At 45.2% G+C, this 18,991-nt stretch overlaps 1 protein-coding gene across 1 annotated transcript in view; it reads right to left on the bottom strand.

The window, feature by feature from the left end:
* Aff1 (ALF transcription elongation factor 1) overlaps positions 1-17,893 on the bottom strand; it is a 162,743-nt gene extending 144,850 nt beyond the window's left edge. Inside the window, exon 1 of the mRNA XM_029478020.2 lies at positions 17,716-17,893. The gene's annotated coding sequence lies outside the window, so the exon portion shown is untranslated. The remainder of the gene's footprint in view (positions 1-17,715) is intronic.
* Between the last annotated feature and the right edge of the window lie 1,098 nt (positions 17,894-18,991).

Genomic DNA, 18,991 nt, shown 5'->3' with positions numbered 1-18,991 from the left:
AGATAAAGGGCCCGGTATAATCAGAAAATTATTCTAATCACAGCAAAAATAAATAAAGGTTAGTATCTCTCTAAAAAAATTGTCTTTAAATGTTTAAAATTTTTTGATTGTTTGTTTTATTGAGATAGGGTCTCGCTATGTAGCTTTGGCTGTCTTGGAACTCATTATGTAGACCAGGCTGGCCCTGAAATCACAGAGCTCTATCTGACTCTTGAGTAGAATGAAAGGAGTTCACCACTACACCCAGTGACTAGATTTTATTTATTTTTATTTTATGTATATGTATGGGTATTTTGCCTGCTTGTATGCCTGTTCATCACCTGCATCCCTGGTATCCAGAAGAAGGAATTAGATCTCCTGGAACTGGAGTTACAGACGGGTATGGGCAGCCATGTGGATGCTGGGAACTAAACCCAGGTCCTCTGGAAGAGCAGCTAGTGCTCTAAACCACTAAGCCATATCTCCAGCCCTCGGGGTTAACATTTGTTTTTTAAGAAATTGCTTTGTAAAGGAAACCATCCCTTAGAATACAGTCACCTACATAGTTACATTCTGGCCAATCCTCCACCCCCAAACATAGCCACGTGAAGCTGGGCGTGGTGCACTTTTGCCAGTAACCATACCACTCAGCAGATCTAACACAGTCACATGAGGCTGGGTGTGGTGCACGTGACTGTAACCACTTGGGAGGCTGAAGTAGGAAGAGTTCAAGGTTCGTGAGTCTGAGATCAGCCAGGGATACACGGCCCATTCATACATACTCCCAAAGGGAAAAACCAACCAACCAATCAAACAAACAAACCCAAAAACCAACCAAACAAACAAAAAAATCCTGTGTGTGTGTGTGTGTGTGTCTGTGGTCAAAGGGGGATCTGGGATGTAGCAGCTCAGCAGAGGAACACTTGCCTGGTATATTAAAAGCCCTGCCTAGGTACAGTATCTCGAACCATTACATATGTGTGTATATGTATGTGACACATATATGTACTATGCATGTCCATATATACATGTATATTTGTTATTTATTTAATGTATGTGAGTACACCACCGCTCCTATTCTTCAGACACACCTTAAGGGGGCATCAGATCCCACTACAGATGGTTGTGAGCCACCATGTGGTTGCTGGGAATTAAACTCAGGACCTCTGGAAGAGCAGTCAGTGCTCTTATTTTTCTTTTCTTTTTTTTTTCTTTTTTAAAAGATTTATTTATTTATTATATTAAGTACACTGTAGCTGTCTTCAGACACTCCAGAAGAGGGAGTCAGATCTCGTTACGGATGGTTATGAACCACCATGTGGTTGCTGGGATTTGAACTCTGGACCTTTGGAAGAGCAGTCGGGTGCTCTTACCCACTGAGCCATCTCACCAGCCCTTTTTTCTTTTTTAAACAATTTTTTATTAGATATTTTCTTCATTTACAATTCAAATGCTATCCCAAAAGTCCCTTATACCCTCTCCCCACCCTGCTCTCCAGTCAGTGCTCTTAACTATTGAGCCATCTGTCCGGCCCCCATAAATATATTTATATATTTACATGTATACAGAAAGGTAGATATGATTTCTAATAAGAGTGGTAACAACTTGCCACACAAAGTCAATTGTGGTAAATCACTCTGACAAGTAATGTGCCTGCCAGTCAGTAGATAAGCTAATCTGGGTTTTTGTTTGTTTGTTTGTTTGTTTTAAAGGTTTTTGTCTGTATTTTTATGCATACCCACATACCCAGTTTGGACTAGCATAAGCCAAGTGGCTGCACTGGAGGTACGGACAGGGATATTCCCTTTTCATGTTAAATCCTATAGGCATATTTTCCTGAGTGTACTGTGTAAAGGTTATCATTGCTCCCCAAATGCTGATTTCTCTGCACTCACATCTTGTTGTAATCTGAACACAGCTTTGTCTCCTGTCTCAGATTTGTGTAAACAATCCTTACCATTTACTCTCTGATTTGTCAATAAATGCTGATCATCAATGGCTAGGTAGAAGAAAGAATAGGACAGGACTTGCACCAGCCAGTGAAAGAAGGCAAGAGAAGGAAGAAAAGGAGATTGGCCATGAAAAGGAAGGAAGGAAGGAAGGAAGAAAGGAAGGAAGGAAGGAAGGAAGGAAGGAAGGAAGGAAGGAAGGAAGGAAGGAAGGAAGGCAGGCAGGAAGGCAGGAAGGCAGGCAGGGTTTTGAAGAGTTCAGCTGGATGATAGAAACCCTAATTGCAAGTATTATTTGGCATCATGGCTGGGAGGTGGCCAGATTAGCTTAGGGGTTAAGATAGACCATTTGACTGCCCAGATATTGAGGTGCAGCTTGAAAATCTTGTTCTGTGTTCTAATTGGGAACTAGTTAGGATAAAGAAATACTGGCACCGTATTAATTTCCTAAACATATTTATGTTGAGGTCTGCCCCCCACCCCCCGCCTAGCTGTAGACATTTTGTTCCATGACTATCAGCAATTTCATACTGTTGTTGTAATATGCCTGCCAGTCATTAACACAGAAAAGTAACTAGACTCAGAGCAAGGCCATGCTGATCACATATGCTGTTATGTTCTAGTTGAGGCTTGCTAATCTTAAGAAATTCCACAAAGCTTTACATAGGACCCATCAAATTAGAGGTCAATATGAACTGTTATGTTTAAATGGCAGACCCCCACGCAGCACTTTCTGTATCTGCGTTGACCTCACTGTGGTTTTTGTGGTTTTAGCCTTTATAAGATGGCAGAGAAAGATGTTCAAGGTCATAGACTCAGCCCCCAAATTCTGGGCAACAGACCTGGATCAGTCAGTCTTAGGGAGTGCTTTCCCAAAACCATCCCAGTCTCACTGAGATCAGAATTTGTGTAGTTTGTAGCTGACTCTGTGCTCCCAGCATCTGTATTAAAAATAATTAATTTTGTAAATATTATAATAAATCTTTTGTTATATTCTTCTGTGAATCTACTGGTTTTTCAATCCTTTAAATTACTTCTTAAGATTTATTTGTTTTATTTTACATGTCTAAATTCTTTGCCTGGTATATATTTGCACAGCATTTGCATCCCTAACACCTGTGCAAGCCAGAAGAGATTACCAGATACCTAGGAACTGGATTTATAGACAGTTGTAAGCCACCATGTATGTGGTGCTGGGAACTGAACCCAAGTCCTCTCTGCAACAAGTCTTCTTAATCACTGATCCATTTCTCTAGCTTCCAGATGATGGTGATAAGGGGGAGGAAGAGCAAGAGGGAGAACTCAGAGATTTACCTGCTTCTGCCTTCAGAGTTCTGGGATTAATATCATTACATCATCATCATTGTCATCATTATTATAAAAAATGGAAAAGTTTTAGCACAAAGGTTAGCTCACACCAAGCACTTCCTAGGTGGCATCATCTCGGTTTGGTCGTACCCAGAAGGTCCCACTTTTGAATGGTCAGAGTGAATTATTCAGGCCTTAAATTGCATGATCATGACCTAGTTTCCAAATATGACAGGGTCTACAAGAGCTAGAGGGTGCTTGAACCAGTCAGTTTCTACTCCTCTCTACTTCTCCTTTTCCTCCCCACACTTCCCAGGAGTAGCTGTCCTTGATAGTAAGCAGCACATTGGGGTGACTCATGAATCACACATCCTCCCCCACAGCTTCCTACCATCATCTTCCAGGATTCCACTCTGTGATGGTTTGCATATGCTTGGGCCAGGGAGCGGCACTATTAGGAGGTGTGGCCCTGTTGGAGTATGTGGTGTCACTCTGGCATAGGCTTTAAGATCCTCACCCTGGGGATCAGTGGTTAAGAGCACTGACTGCTCTTCCAGTGGTCCCAGCAACCACATGGTGACTCACAACATCTGTAATGGGATCTGATGCCCTCTTCTGGCATCTGAAGACAGCTATAATTGTACTCATATACATAAAAAGTAAATAAATAGGGGCTGGCAAGATGGCTTGGTGGGTAAGAGCACTGACTGATCTTCAGAAGGTCCTGAGTGCAAATCCTAGCAACAACATGGTCACAACCACCTGTAATGAGATTTGACGCCCTCTTCCAGTGTGTCTGAAGACAGCTACAGTATACTTATGTATAGAACAAATCTTTAAAAAAAAAATAATATATATATATATATATATATTCCTTTTTCTAGCTTCCCAGAAGCCAGTCTTCTAGCAGCCTTCAGATAAAGATGTAGAACTCTCAGCTCCTCCTGTACCATGACCATGCCTGTCTGGATGCTGCCATGCTCCTGCCTTGATAATACTGGACTGAACTTCTGAGCCTGTAAGCCAGCCCTAATTAAATGTTGTCCTTGGTCATGTTGTCTCTTCATAGCAGTAAAACCCTAATGGAGACACACTCCACCCCAAACTGACTTGATGACTATGACTTCTCCATCCTCCAGCACAGCATGGACCCACAAGTCAGGAAACCAATACTGGAGAACAATTTGTTTCCAGTCAATTTCCAGCCAGAGGCTATGCTTCAGCAGTTCTGGCACTCACCACAGATACAAGCACACACCCAAGTCCCCTCTGCCATTGTGGCGCTCAGCTGAAGGACACTCTCTTAGGAAGCACCACCACCCCACCAAAGCTCATTGTAATATGCTCTCAGCAACTCTCCAAAGCCCCAGCTCTATTCTGGGATAACTCCAAGAATTAGCAATGTGCTGGATATCAAGTAACAACTGCTCGGTCCAATGTTTCTTCCACAGCAAAGCCAGGAGACTTTCAGCTACTTGGTTATGGCATCAGGAACTCTGCTCTCATCAATGCTTGTCATCTTGACATACAAAAAGCCTGACACTAGAGCCAGACATCTAACTCATAGTCAAAGCAAAGAGAAAGAGTGTGGGAGAAGGGCGTGTGGATGGGTCATCCAAAATGTCCTCCTTTTGTCAGGAATGGAAAATTCTTCCCCAAGTCTAGACTATCAACAATCTACACTAGAAAATCCAGCAACAAATCCCAGCAACCACATGGTGGCTCACAACCATCTGTAATTAGATTGGATGCCCTCTTCTGGAGTGTCTGAAGACAACTTCAGTGTACTTACATATAATAATAATAATAATAATAATAATAATAATAATAATAATAATAATAATAAAGCCAGGCGCGGTGGCACACGACTTTAATCCCAACATTGGGAGGCAGAGGCAGGTTGATTTCTGAGTTCGAGGCCAGCCTGGTCTACTGAGTTCCAGGACAGCCAGGGCTAAACAGAGAAACCCTGTCTCGAAAAAAAGAAGAAAAGAAAAAAAGACTCTGTCTCTGTCTATCTCTCCTCTCTCCTCTCTCTCCCTCTCTCTCTCTCTCTCCCTCTCTCTCCCCTACTCCCTCAACTCCTATCCCCACGCCCTGAATAAACTCCATTCTATACTATACCAGCCACAGGACTGGCACCTCAAAGGGGAAAGGCATGCCTCAGCATGGGCACTCAGAGGCACCCCCTTCCCCCACACCACACCTCTCTCAAATATCTAAAACACAACAATGGGCCTTAGGCAGAAAAATAACAGGATAGAACGTCTTTTAACTTCTTTTTAGTATACACCAGTATCTGAGACTTATATTAAAGTGTATTTTTATTTCTTAGCTCACCTCAGTCAGATGCAGCTCCAGGGACAGTGGATAACTATAAGGGAACTATTCTGGGCACAGCAGAGCAGTTGCATATGTGAGCTCACTGTGCTTGGGATAGCACGCACAAGGCCTGTGCAAGCTCAGGTCAGACAACATCTCAGCATGGAGAAAGAAAGTGGGCACAGAGCCACCCCCCTCCCCCTGCCCCCCAGTGAGAAGAGAGAAATTGGCCTGATTCCCCACAGCTGAGGAGAGAAAAAGTGGGCACAGAGTCCCCCCCCCAGCTGAAGAGCTATTGGTTATTGATAGTTTCAGAGAGAGAGAGAGAGAGAGAGAGAGAGAGAGAGAGAGAGTCAATTTTCTTGAGGAGTGTTGTCCCTAGTGAGACTGTCCTTGTGGTAGGCCACACATCTAAGAATACATGGGTTTGATTTGTAGGGAAGGCGGGTAATTCTGGGAGGAGTGGAAGGCAAGGTAATTATGTTCAGAACACATTGTACCTAATCCTCAAAGAACTACTGAAAAATGAAAGAAAGAAATGAGACTGCCCAGTAGCTGGAGTTTCTCAATGTGTATCAAGTTTCCCTCCAGCCCTCCTCAGTACAGCACAGAGTATAAAGTAAAGCTTCCATTTGGTCAAGCCTCTGAGATGGGAAGGGAATTTGCCAGTGTAGCATAGTCAAGCAGACATGTACAACCCCAAACTAAAAGGAACGTGGCTCAATACAAAGGTATAGACTGCACACACCTTTAATCCCAGTACTCGGGAGGGAGGCAGAGGCAGGCAGATCTCTGTGAGTTCAAAGCCAGCTTGGTCTGCATAGTGGAGTGGGTTCAGGACAGCTAGAGCTATAGTGAGACTGTCTCAGGGGGAAAAAAATGTAGACCCAATTAAAACATTTTGAGCAACATCACCGTTCCTCACCTAGGTGTTTTCGTTTTGTTGGTTTGTTTTTTCGAGACAGGGTCTCTCTGTGTAGCACTGGCTGTCCAGGAACTCACTCTGTAGACCAGTGTGCTAGTCAGGGTTCTCTAGAGGAACAGACTATGGGATATATATATATATATACATATATACATACATAATATACACACACACACATATATATGTAATTTATAGGAACTACTTACAGGCTATAGTCCAACTAACCCAACAATGGGCAGCTGTGACTGGGAAGTCCCACGAGGCTGGATATTTCAGTTGGTCTTTTGTATGAGCTAGAATCCTGAAGAAATGGTTTCCCACAGAGGTGCTGGCGGTAAGTGCAAGCAGCAAAGAATGAACACTTCCCCTTTCCACTGTCCTTAAGTAGGCCTCCAGCAGAAATCTTGCCCCAGATTGAAGGTGTGTCTCAGGATCTGGATTAAAGGCGTGTGTCTTCCAGCCTCAGGCTCTGGATCACAGGTGTGCTCCAAATCTGTGCTATGGTTTATTCCAAATATAGTCAATTCGCCAACAGGGACTAGCCATCACAACCAGGCTGGCCTCAAACTCATAAAGATCCACCTGCCTTTGCAGCCTGAGAGCTGGGGTTAAAGGCGTGTGTCACCATTGGGGAAAAGAAATTTCACACCTCAGATACCCCCAGGGAAGCAGTGAAAGCAACAACTCCCACAGTTCACGTGTGATGGCTGATCTCCCTGTCAATTTGGCTAAATTGGAATGAACTAAAACCCAAGTACCTAGGACACCTGTGAGGGATTTTTCCTGGTTTGATTATTTGAAGTTATTTGATCCCCAGATAATGAATTCTTCTATTCTTGGGGAATCACTTTTTTTTTTAAAAAGAATTTTTATTTTATATATATATATATATATATATATATATATATATATATATATATGAGTACACTGTAGCTGTCTTCAGACACACCAGAAGAGGGCATCAGATCTCATTACGGATGGTTGTGAGCCACCATGTGGTTGCTGGGATTTGAACTCAGGACCTCTGGGAGAGCAGTCAGTGCTTTTCACCGCTGAGCCACCTCTCCAGCCCGGGGAATCACTTTTGTACTCTCCTTAATTAAGTCCCTTATGTGGCAGGAGGCGACCCACACCCTTCCAGCCTGGTGCTAGAATGAGTGTCCTGGTGCTACTCATTGGTGCAAGCAGCAGTTGAAACTGAATCCAATTTGGAAGAAGATTCTCAGCTGGGTGCAGTGATGCTCATTGATAATCCGGCACTCCAGATCCTGAGTTCAAGGCCAGTCTACACAGCAAGACCCTATCTCTAGACAGAGGTGAATATATACACCTATATTTTAAAATATTTTATGTATTAGTTACTTTTCTTTTGCTGTGATAAAACACCATGATCAAGGAAACTTAAAGGAAAAAAAGAGGGGGGGAGTTATTTGGCCTAATAGACTCGAGAGTCAGTCACAGGCATGGCAGCAGGGACAGCTGAGACCTCACATCTCCAACCTTGAGCAGGAAGCAGAGAGAAGGGACTTGAAATGCCAGCACCTAGTGACATAGTTCCTGCAGAAGTACCAAGTGGGACCAAATGTTCAAGCATGTGAACTTACTTTCGGGAGAGCATTTGAATTCACAATCGGTGTGTATCAGTGTTTTTGCTGTATGTGTGTATGTGTGTATGTATGTATGTATGTATGTGTGCATGCAATACCTTCAGAAGTCAGAAGAGGGCGCAATATCCCCCAGAACTAGTTACAGGTGGTTGTAAGCCACTATGTGGGTCCCAAAAACAGAAATAGCTCCTCCCAAAGAACAGTAAGTGCTCTTGCCTGAAGAGTCACTGCTCCAGACCCTGTGCTGATGTATTTACTGTTAAAAAGGAAAAAGGGCCAGAGAGATAGCTCAGTGGGTAAAAAAAACAATGGTCACTATGCCTAGCAACCTGACTTTGAACCACATTTCGGAAGGAGTGAACCAATTCCTACAAGTTGTTTGGCATGTTGGCATTTAGTCTAGGCTCCGCCCTGCAGTTACCTGGCAATAGTCAGCTGTGCCTGATTCACTATAAAAGGGCCTGCTTGCCCCCCCCTCCCCCTTTGTGGTTTTTCGAGACAGGGTTTCTCTGTGTAGCCTTGGCTGTCCTGGAACTCACTCTGTAGACCAGGCTGGCCTCGAACTCAGAAATCCGCCTGCCTCTGCCTCTCCCAAGTGCTGGGGTTAAAGGTGTGTGTCAACATGCCCTGCCCTCCTCTCTCTTCCATTCTTGCTCTTGCTGTTTAGCTCTTTACCCTCCCTCCCCATTTCCCCTCCCCTCGTTCTCCAAATGCTCATGGCTTGTCTCTTCTCTTCTCTTCTCTTCTCTTCTCTTCTCTTCTCTTCTCTTCTCTTCTCTTCTCTTCTCTTCTCTTCTCTTCTCTTCTCTTCTCTTCTCTTCTCTTCTCTTCTCTTTTCCTCTCCTCTCCTCCCCTCCCCCCTCTCTCTTTCTCTCTTTACTACCCTCTCTACTCCCCTCCCCATGCCCTAATTAAACTCTTTTTTTTTTTTTTTTTTTTTGGTTTTTCGAGACAGGTTTTCTCTGTATAGCCCTGGCTGTCCTGGAACTCACTTTGTAGACCAGGCTGGCCTCGAACTCAGAAATCCGCCTGCCTCTGCCTCCCAAGTGCTGGGATTAAAGGCGTGCGCCACCACGCCCGGCTAAACTCTTATTCTATACTATACTGTGCAGCTGGTCCCTCAGGGGAAGGGATGCCTCAGCATGGGCCCGCAGAGGCACCCTCTTCCCCCACACCTGACTGCACATCCACCAAACATATCTCTGGTTTCTCTATCTTTTTTATAAAACACACCAAGTTGTTCTCTGACCTCCACATAAATATTGCGGCAGGCATGTATCCACACACATACATATATTCACAGAATAAATGAATAAAATGTGACAGTCACCACAACATTTCCTTGCAAGAGTAAAAATACCACACACTAATTAATAGTAGTATTTATAATTTTCTGTTCCAAGTACCCACAGATTTAGTGTTTTAACCTCCTCAAGTAGAATAGAAAGTGCCTTGTGTCCCTTCTCTTATTTTAGAGACAATTCTCAGGTCTGTGACACAGACAAGCAGAGGTGCCAAGTGTCTACGATACAGGTTACTCTCAAGAATGTATGTATGGAACAGCCTTGGGAAATGCAGCTAGCATCTACTTCTACAGCAAAGGGGAACATGTTTATTATACAGTGTGATCAAGACAGTATCTCCCCTGGAGTACAGAGCAGCTGTACAGCCAATTATAAAAGAGGGGCTCTAGATTCCCTCCTGGAACACAGCTAGTTCCCCGAGACTGCAGTGTCTTTTGCCAATTGGCACTTAGGAAACAAGAGTAAGAAAAGAGAATACTGTCCCTCTAGAAACTACCATTACAAATGACAAAATCACTCTGCTGTCACCCAGAGGTCCTCAGGCGGGTTAATTTGTTAGCTTGTAAGTAGGATAATATAACATCTTCACATTCCTTGACCAGAAGCTAATTGCTTTGCCCAGAGTCTGAGAAGTGGCAGGAGGCACATTAAAGACCCATCAGCCTGCACATCCAGGGCAGAGCCGTGGTGTTAAGCCTTTGCTATAAGCAGTGGTGCTGAACCGTGTTCCAGAAATAGAAGCAGCAACAGCTCCTGGTTACAAATGCAAATTCTGCACCAGCATTCACAGACAGACCAGAAACAGTGACTGTGGCACTAATGGGGACATCTGTGGCTCTGAAGTATGTAACACCTAAATGACTGCATCAACACACACACCCAACTTATCTCCCAGGCAGTAGGCAATGGTCTGGGGAGGAGGACTTTACAAGGCATGAATTCTTGAAACCCACAAATACAGCTTCCATAAATTCTCGAAAGAGTTTTTTCTAAACTAAAGAAGGCAGTTTATAGTCGGGCAGTGGTGGTGCATGCCTTTAATCCCAGCACTAGGGAGGCAGAGGCAGGCGGATTTCTGAGTTCGAGGACAGCCTGTTCTATGGAGTGAGTTCCAGGACAGCCAGGGCTACACAGAGAAACCCTGTCTCAAACAAACAAACAAACAAAAACAAAACAAAACAAAACAAAAACAAAAGAAAAAAAAAAGGCAGTTTGTAAGATGCAGAGGCCAGAGGATACCTTTGGGAGTGGTCCCTCAGGAGTCATCCACCTTGTTTTCGAGACTAGGTCTCTTACTTGGTAAGTAGGTAGGCAGGAAGTCTGTCTCTACTCCACAACTCCAGGAAAGTGGCCTCATCTTTTACAATACTATATACTCAGCCCTTTTTGTTTGATTTATTATTTGTGTGGTTTTCATAAGATAGGACCTCACTATATAGTCCAGGCTGGCTTTGAACTCACAGGGATTCAGCTGCCTCTGGTTCCCAAATCGTGAGATTAAAGATCTGTACCACAGTGCCTAGCAGTATACTACTACTACTACTAATAATAATAATAATAATAAAGTCTTAACAAGTAACTTGGTAAGGCTACCCTTAAACTTGTCTCTCTTTTTTTGAGATTCAATTAGTTTTTATTTTTAGTGTGTATTTGCTTTGCATGCATGTGTCTGTGCACGTGTCCTTGCAATGTCCTCGGAGGCCAGAAGAGGGTTTTGGATCCCCTGAGACTGCATTGTAAGCAACCACGTGGGCACTAGTAATGGAACCTGGGTCATTTGCGAGAGCAGTCAGTGCTCATAACCACTAAACCATCTCTCCAGCTCTTACCTTTGAACTTGTGATCCTCCTGTCTCTGTTTTCTGAACATCTGGAGTTACAAATCTGTACTACTGGCCCAGCTAAGATCCTCAGTACAGATCAATACAACTGGTCTGTTAAATGGGTTGACTTAATGTTCTCCATGTGCATAGTGTATATTGTGGACATATAAATATATATCTGGGATGCTAGAAGAAAATGCTTACACCATAGTTGTGATGAGAATTACTTAGCCAAGGAGAAATACTATTTATATTTTAAGTAAAGCTGTAATTCTTGAAAAACAGGAAACCACATATCAACATAGCCAACAGAGTGTACCATGCTAGAAAGTGCACCAGGCTTTGAGTCAGAGGAGAGTTATTCAACTTCAGCCCAATTTCCTGACTTTAAAGGGGAAAACGAATTCGACTGAGAGCTACAATCAGGTGTACGCGGTAGGTCACGGGAAGTAAGCACAGACATGCTCCCTGGGAATGCACCTGATTGTTCTTGGAGGATCAGGGTTTTACCCCAATGTCATGCTTAGATCACTGTCTGGCACAGAGAAGATGCTTTCTATTCAAGAAGTATCAGGAGTGAACAAGGTGTTTCATAATGTTAGCTCCCTTCAGGCTCTGCTTGTCACAAAGCTCTTTCAGTAGGAAAAAGTCACTCTATCAAAAAAAAAAAAAAAAAAAAACCACTTAGTCATATTTAAAATGGGCCAGTTAATTTCAGAACATCAGCTGACTTTCTTCCCTGGAGAATACTACTAAAGGAGAGCTGTCCTGAAGCCCGAGAAAGAGGAGCTCCTATTAGCAACCCTGGCCATAGTCAATTCTGGAATGATACAATGTAAACACCAGGAGTTGAGGGGTTGGAGGGGTGGGGGCTGCAGGGGCTGCAGAGGGTTGGGGGGGGTGGCTAGCGAGGGTTGCCGTGAGGGCTACAGGGAGGGTTGCAGGGGCTGCAGGGGATTCGGGGGGCTAGAGAGGGCTGCAGGGAGGGCTGCAGGGGCTGTGGGGGCTGCAGAGGGCTGCAGGCACAGCTCAGTTTTGTGGTAGAGTTCTTACCTAGCATGAACCAGGTCCATGGTTCACTTGCCAGACATGGTAGCCCAGGGCTGTACTTGGGGTTAAAGGCTGATAATCAGAAATCTAATGTCATCTTCGCCTACGTACAGAGTTTGTGGCCAGCTACATGAAACCCGATCTTAAAAAATGGGGGTGAGGGTGGAGGTAGAGATGGCTTAGTGGGTAAGGTGGGCTAATGAACAAGGATGAAGACCAACTTTCAAATCCCTTGAACTCATGTGAAAAGCCAAGCGTGGACTCACCCGTGCTGTAATCCCAGCCCTGTGAGGGATACAGACAAAAGGGCTGCTAGAGCTTGTCAGACACCAGCCTAGCTCCAGACTCAGGGGTAGACCCTGGCCTCCAGGGAATAAGGCAGGGAGTAGTAGAATAGGACACTTGATATCCTCTTCTGGCCTGTATATGAACACATGCAGGTGCTCACACTCACATCTATACATGCATATATACCACACATATGCACACACAGATAATCATTAATAAAACAAAAAGCCATTCCGGGCCAGCCAGGACTACACAGTAAGATCCTGTTCTCAGGGCTGGTGAGATGGCTCAGTGGTTAAGAGCACAGGCTGTTCTTTTTAGAGGTCTGGAGTTTAATCCACAACAACCACATGGCACCTCCCACAAGAAGAAGAAGAAGAAGAAGAAGAAGAAGAAGAAGAAGAAGAAGAAGAAGAAGAAGAAGAAGAAGAAGAAGAAGAAGAAGATGATCCTGTCTTAAAAGCCAAAACAACTAAAGCAGCAGCTGACACACTTCTGCAGTCTTAAGAGTGATGTCTCTGAGGCATGCCATCCCACACAAATATAAATTTTGTCTTTTATTTTGTTTTTTGTGTAGCCCTGACTGTCCTGCAACTGGCTCTGTAGACAAGGCTGGCCCTGAACTCAGAGAACTGCCCAATTTTGCCTCCCGATTTTGCTAAGAGTAAAGATGTGTGCCACCACCACCACCACACCAGGTATTTAACTTTGCTTTTTAAATATTAATTTATCTGAAGCCTGGGATGGTGGCACACATAGGAGGCAGAGGCAGGCAAATCTGTGAATTCTTAGCTAGCCTGGTCTACAAATAGAGTTATAGGACAACCTTTTGTGTTGGAGGTGCCCATGGAGGCCTGATGGGGTGTCATCCCTGAATCTAGAGCTCTGAGGCCACTAGGAACCAAACCCAGGAACCACTGAGCCGGCTCTCCAGCCCCAGCTTTGGCTTTTAAAAAGTGAAAATATATATAGGACTATTTCAGGACTTGCACTTTCACATCCAACAAACTCCATGAGAAATTATGCAAATTTGATGCAAGAGGTGAGCAAGGAAGTCTTTCCACTTATCTTTCAAAAATAATAAAAATAAGCTGGGTGTGGTGGCACACGCCTTTAATCCCAGCTCTTGGGAGGCAGAGGCAGGAGGATTTCTGAGTTCAAGGCCAGCCTGGTCTACAAAGAGAGTTCCAGGACAGCCAGGGCTATACAGAGAAACCCTGTCTCGAAAAACCAAATAATAATAATAACAAATAATAAAATAAATAAATAAATAAATAAAATAAAATAAAAACAGGCTGAAGAGATGGCTCAGCACTTAAGAGCACTGGCTGCTCTTCCAAAGGACCCAGGTTCAAATCCTAGCATCCAAATGTCAGCTCATAACTGTCTATAGTTCCAGTTCCAGGGAATCTGACACCCTCACGTGGACATACAAGGAGGCAGAACACTGATGTAAACGAATTTTTTAAATTTTTAAAAAAACAACACAAGTTTTTGTTTTTTGTTTTTTGTTTTTCTTTTTTTTTTTTTTTTTTTTTTTTTTTTTTTTTTTTTTTGGTGTTTTTTTCGAGACAGGGTTTCTCTGTGTAGCTCTGGCTGTCCTGGAACTCACTTTGTAGACCAGGCTGGCCTCGAACTCAGAAATCCGCCTGCCTCTGCCTCCCGAGTGCTGGGATTAAAGGCGTGCGCCACCACGCCCGGCTATGTTTTTTGTTTTTCAAAAGATCGATTTTAACTGGCAATGTGGCAGTGTAGACCATAATCCCAGCAATTTAGAAGTTAAGGCAGGAGATTTTTGAATTCCACAATGGGGCTGGAGAGATGGCTCAATAGTTAAGAGCACTAGCTATTCTTACAGGACTGAAGTTCAGTTCCCAGCACCCACACTGGGGGGAGGGGGGCTTTCAGCTTTACTCCAGTTTTAGGGGCTCTGACACTAACTTTTGATTTCTGTGCGTACCACATGCACATGGTACATAACACACTTGCAGATAAACACTTATATACATAAAATAAAAACAAACTTTTTTAACACAAAAAGACTTGTCTGCATGTAACAGAAGAGTCAGTTAGCCTGGCTCATGTCCGTAATCCCAGCACTTGGGAAGCTGAGGCAGGAGTGTTCCAAGTTTGAGACCACTCTGGGCTATGGTAAAATTTTAGGTCAGCCTGGGCCACAGAGTAAGGCCCTTTCTCAAAACAAAAGCAACAAAACACAGGGAAAGAAAGAACAATCTTATATAATTTTTTTCCACTCTGAAGGTGGTAATTAACAGAACAAATGTATGCATAAATATGTATCGGTATATGTCAGGTGTGTGGTGCACCCCTTTAATTCCAGCACCTGGGGGGGGGGCAAAGGCAGGCAGCTCTCTGAGAGTTGGAGGCTTGCCTGGTCTACAGAGGAAGTTCCAGGATGGCCAGGGCTACACAGAGAAACCCTGTAGGGAAAACCAAACCAAAACAAACTGGTGTCTAACAAAAATGCAGCGCATACGGATGTTTTTACCATTTCATTATTTACTTATTTTTATTTTATGTACATTGGTGTTTTGTCTGTTTGACTGTGTGTGTGTGTGTGTGTGTGTGTGTGCGCGCGCGCGCGTGTGTGTGTTGGGTCCCTTGAAACTAGAATTACAATTGTGGGCCACCATGTCATTGGTCATCTGGAATCCAGGACATCTGGAAGATCAGCCGTCTGTCCAGATCCACATATGTATGTGTATATATCTTAACTGAATATCTTCTACAGCTAAGCTAAGAACACTAACTGGGTGTAGTGGCACAAGTTTATAATCCCAGCAGAGGCTGAGGCAGGAGGGTAGCAAAGACTGCCGGAGCTACATAGTGAGATTCTTTGAAAAGTCAAAGTGTGAAAACCAGAAGGCTGGGATTAAAGGTGTGCGCCACCACTTTAATCCCAGCACTTGGGAGGCAGAGGCAGGCAAATTTCTGAGTTTGAGGCCAGCCTGGTCTACAAAGTGAGTTCCAGGACAGCCGGGGCTATACAGAGAAACCCTGTCTGGAAAAAAACAAAACAAAACAAACAAACAAACAACAACCCCCCCCCCAGAAGGCTGAAAAGGAGGCAGAGAATGAAGAATCGGACTCTACCGCCTGTTAGCTCAGCCAGCTATTTACAAAATTCAGTTAAAGCAAGTAGGAAACAGAAGAAACAGCAGGTTCTGATACTGTTTGATTACCCCATAATGGAACACTGACTTCAGGGGATGGGGGTAAGGGTGGTGGCTTGATCTGCATACTGTGTAAAGCAGTATTTAAAATAGCCGGAACCTTATTTTGCTATATTGTCTAACTTTGCAACCTAACCGAAGACAACATGATTCATCAAAACTGTCCTTTTGCAAGATTGAAGAGTTACAAAAATGAAGGAAGCCAAAGGCCCTATAGAAATGCAGTCTCTATGCTGAATGCATAAGCCAATACACAACAGCCTAGCTTCTAGAAAGATGGTAAAGATATTCCCAAGATCGAACCTGCAGGTCCCACATCCCCAGCACCACCAAACTTGTGATATTTCAAAAATAAAAACAATCATTCCTGCTAATAAAACCCCGCCTCTCCTTCAAAGTCTCATCCTGACCTTCTTCATCTCAAAGCCCTGCTAGGTTCCAGCTCTCCTCAAACAAGCCGGAGTTCAAATGAGTTTCCCTAGCTTTAATTAGCCTTCTCTCCTCTTCTCTCCGGGGTAGTTAGCTTTCCAATCTCCCTGTTCCTTTATGCACACACAGCCAAGAAGTCACCTTTAAACGAAGCAGGTGAGCCATTAAGAATTTTTAATCTCATGTGAATCTATTTCTAGAATACCCACTCAAGGAATCCTTTCCAGTAAAGATGAAAGGCGAGCTAAGGAATACATTAGAGAGGAAGCGAACACTCACTCGGGGCCATACCTAGGTATTTGTAAGCCACAGGGAAGAACTTGTATCTTTTTTCTTTCCGAGCCCCCAACTAAGACCTCGAGCCTGACCCCGCCTAGGTCTGAGAGAGGGATACGGCCCCCCACCCCCACTTTCCGTACATTCTGCACAATCTTGCCCTGAATCCTGCGCATAGCTCCTAGCACTCTTTCAGTGCCTCCATTGCAGAATTCTCACTTTGCAACTGTCCCAGACAGCGCTGCGTCTGCATCCCGGCTCAAGGTTCCGCACTGAAGGTTTTCAATGTGCCAAGTTCTTCCGAGGCTGGTCATACCCCCCATGGCGCACCAACAGGATTAAAATTATCCCACCCTACCCTTCAAAAGAGCACACAGCAAGGCAAATGGAACCGCCGGCAGCCAGGGCGTTCCGCCAGCTCTGTCTGGTTCTCGGAAGATTCGGACACAGCCCCAACCTCCAAAGCCAAGGGTCTTAGGACGATTTGCATAACAGTATTGGTGGAGAAACTCAAACCGCAAGAAGCTGGCAGGCCCCGCAGGGCTTCCGTGGAAGTAGGATTCCACACAGGAAGCGTATGATTCGCAGTACCCCTCAATCCGTTGTCCCCCTCTTAACTCCCCGACCGAGAAGACCTGACATTGGAGAAAAGTATATGAGAGGGGGCGGGGGAGGGGAGAATGCCGAGAAACCGGCCAATCCTTAGTCTTAAAACGCTGTCTCCCTCCGTCCCAGACAGCAGTTCTCAGAAGTGCCTCCAACTTTCCCCTGCCTTGAGGACGCCGACCACCGCCCCACGCCTCTTGTCCATCACAGTTAGAGGGGATAGGTAGGCATCACCAGTCTCCTGCCAGATGCTGGGGGGCGGGGGGGCGAAGGGTCGGAAGCGGAGGAGGAAAGAACCTGGCTGTACTCCTCGAGAAACTTCTGGGACGCGTGTGTTACGCAACTCAGGAACCAGACTCCAACAACGGGACATTTTCCCGCAGGACTCGAGGCTCAAGGGAACGAGGGAGGACGAGCGACCTCTTAGGTCCCTGTCCCCTGGGTTCTGGAAGCTACCTGCAGCGGAACCGCAGACAGGGGCGGCGCACCGATCTTCTGCTCCCATTTGCCCCAAAGGTTCCCATCAGGAAAGTAGCAAGACCCGCGCTTGAGTTAGCGTGCGGGGCAGCCCGGCTGCGGAGAAGTTCGCGACTGCGGCACGGGGGACCTGGTGAGCCCCCAGGCCCCCAGCCCGGAACACGCAGGGCTCGGCTTACCTTCCAGCTCCTTTGGTTCTCCAGTCCCGGCAGGGGCGTCCTTCTCACCTCCCTTGACCTGTTGAGATGCAGGGACACGGGTTCCGCCGCTCTAGAGCTGCGGGGACCGGAGGGTACAGTCCGCACCACCGTGCGTGCAGGCTGCTGGCCGAGTGCTCCAGGCTCTGCCAGCTCCCAGCTCGCTAGCTTCGGGCATCTGCCACCCGGAACGCCCCGAGGCTCAGGCCACGCCCTGGGTGCCAAGCCACGCCCCTCGCCTCACCCCACCCCCACCGGCCCAGCTCCGCCCCAGCCCACAACCCTCCGACTGGAGCCACCCCGAAAGACAGGGACACCGCGGTCCTCCTGCAGAGACGCGGGTGGGAGGCTCGTGGGGGAGGAAACGCGATAGTGGCCACGCCGACCGCGTGCGTGACCCTGCTCCAGGCCGCTGCAGGGCACCAGAACCCTTTGGCTTGACAACCAGATAGGTTAAGCTCCGGGTCAAGTTGCAACGGAAAGTGTCAAGAAGGCTTTTTTTTTTTTTTTTTTTTTTTTACAAGCTCCTGTGCAATTGAAACGGATTCCTTGTCCTTTAATGGTGATAATAACTAACATGTAGGGGAGCGATTTACAGCTGAAAAAAACAACAACAACAACAACAAAAAAAAAACGGACTTCACACACAGGCCGGGTTCATCTTCGCAGCAACCTTCTTACACGGATATTGTTCCCATTCCCCAAATAATAAAACTGAAACTGAAAAATAAGTACGGTGCTCAATATCACAGGCAACAAAGTGACTTAGGTTAGCTCGGCTCTCCTCTCTCAACCGCAGGGAATTCTATTGGATGCTTAGGGGACCTTGTAAGCACAGCCCCACAGGAAGAAGGGAGAAGTTCCTAGGAGTTCTACACTGAACACGCTAGTCAGCTGTTCCCAATCAGGAACCTCACTTTCTTCCCGGAAAGAGACAGAAATACTATGAACCGTCCTAGGCCATAGGCCACGCTCATGCGTGTCTTTTTAAATTTTTTTCCTTTCTTTTTTATTTATTTATTTATTTATTTATTTATTTATTATATGTAAGTACACTGTAGCTGTCTTCAGACACTCCAGAAGAGGGAGTCAGATCTTGTTACGGATGGTTGTGAGCCACCATGTGGTTGCTGGGATTTGAACTCCTGACCTTTGGAAGAGCAGTCGGGTGCTCTTACCCACTGAGCCATCTCACCAGCCCCATTTTTTTCCTTTCTTTTATTATTATTATTTTATTTTTTGCCAGTCTCACTAGGTA

This window comes from Mus caroli, unplaced genomic scaffold, assembly GCF_978045245.1.
Source record: "Mus caroli unplaced genomic scaffold, Mus_caroli_1 scaffold_4, whole genome shotgun sequence".
NCBI classification, from domain to species: domain Eukaryota; kingdom Metazoa; phylum Chordata; class Mammalia; order Rodentia; family Muridae; genus Mus; species Mus caroli.
The sequence above is the reverse complement of the archived record's forward strand: the minus strand, read 5'-3'. Positions and strand labels throughout refer to the sequence as shown.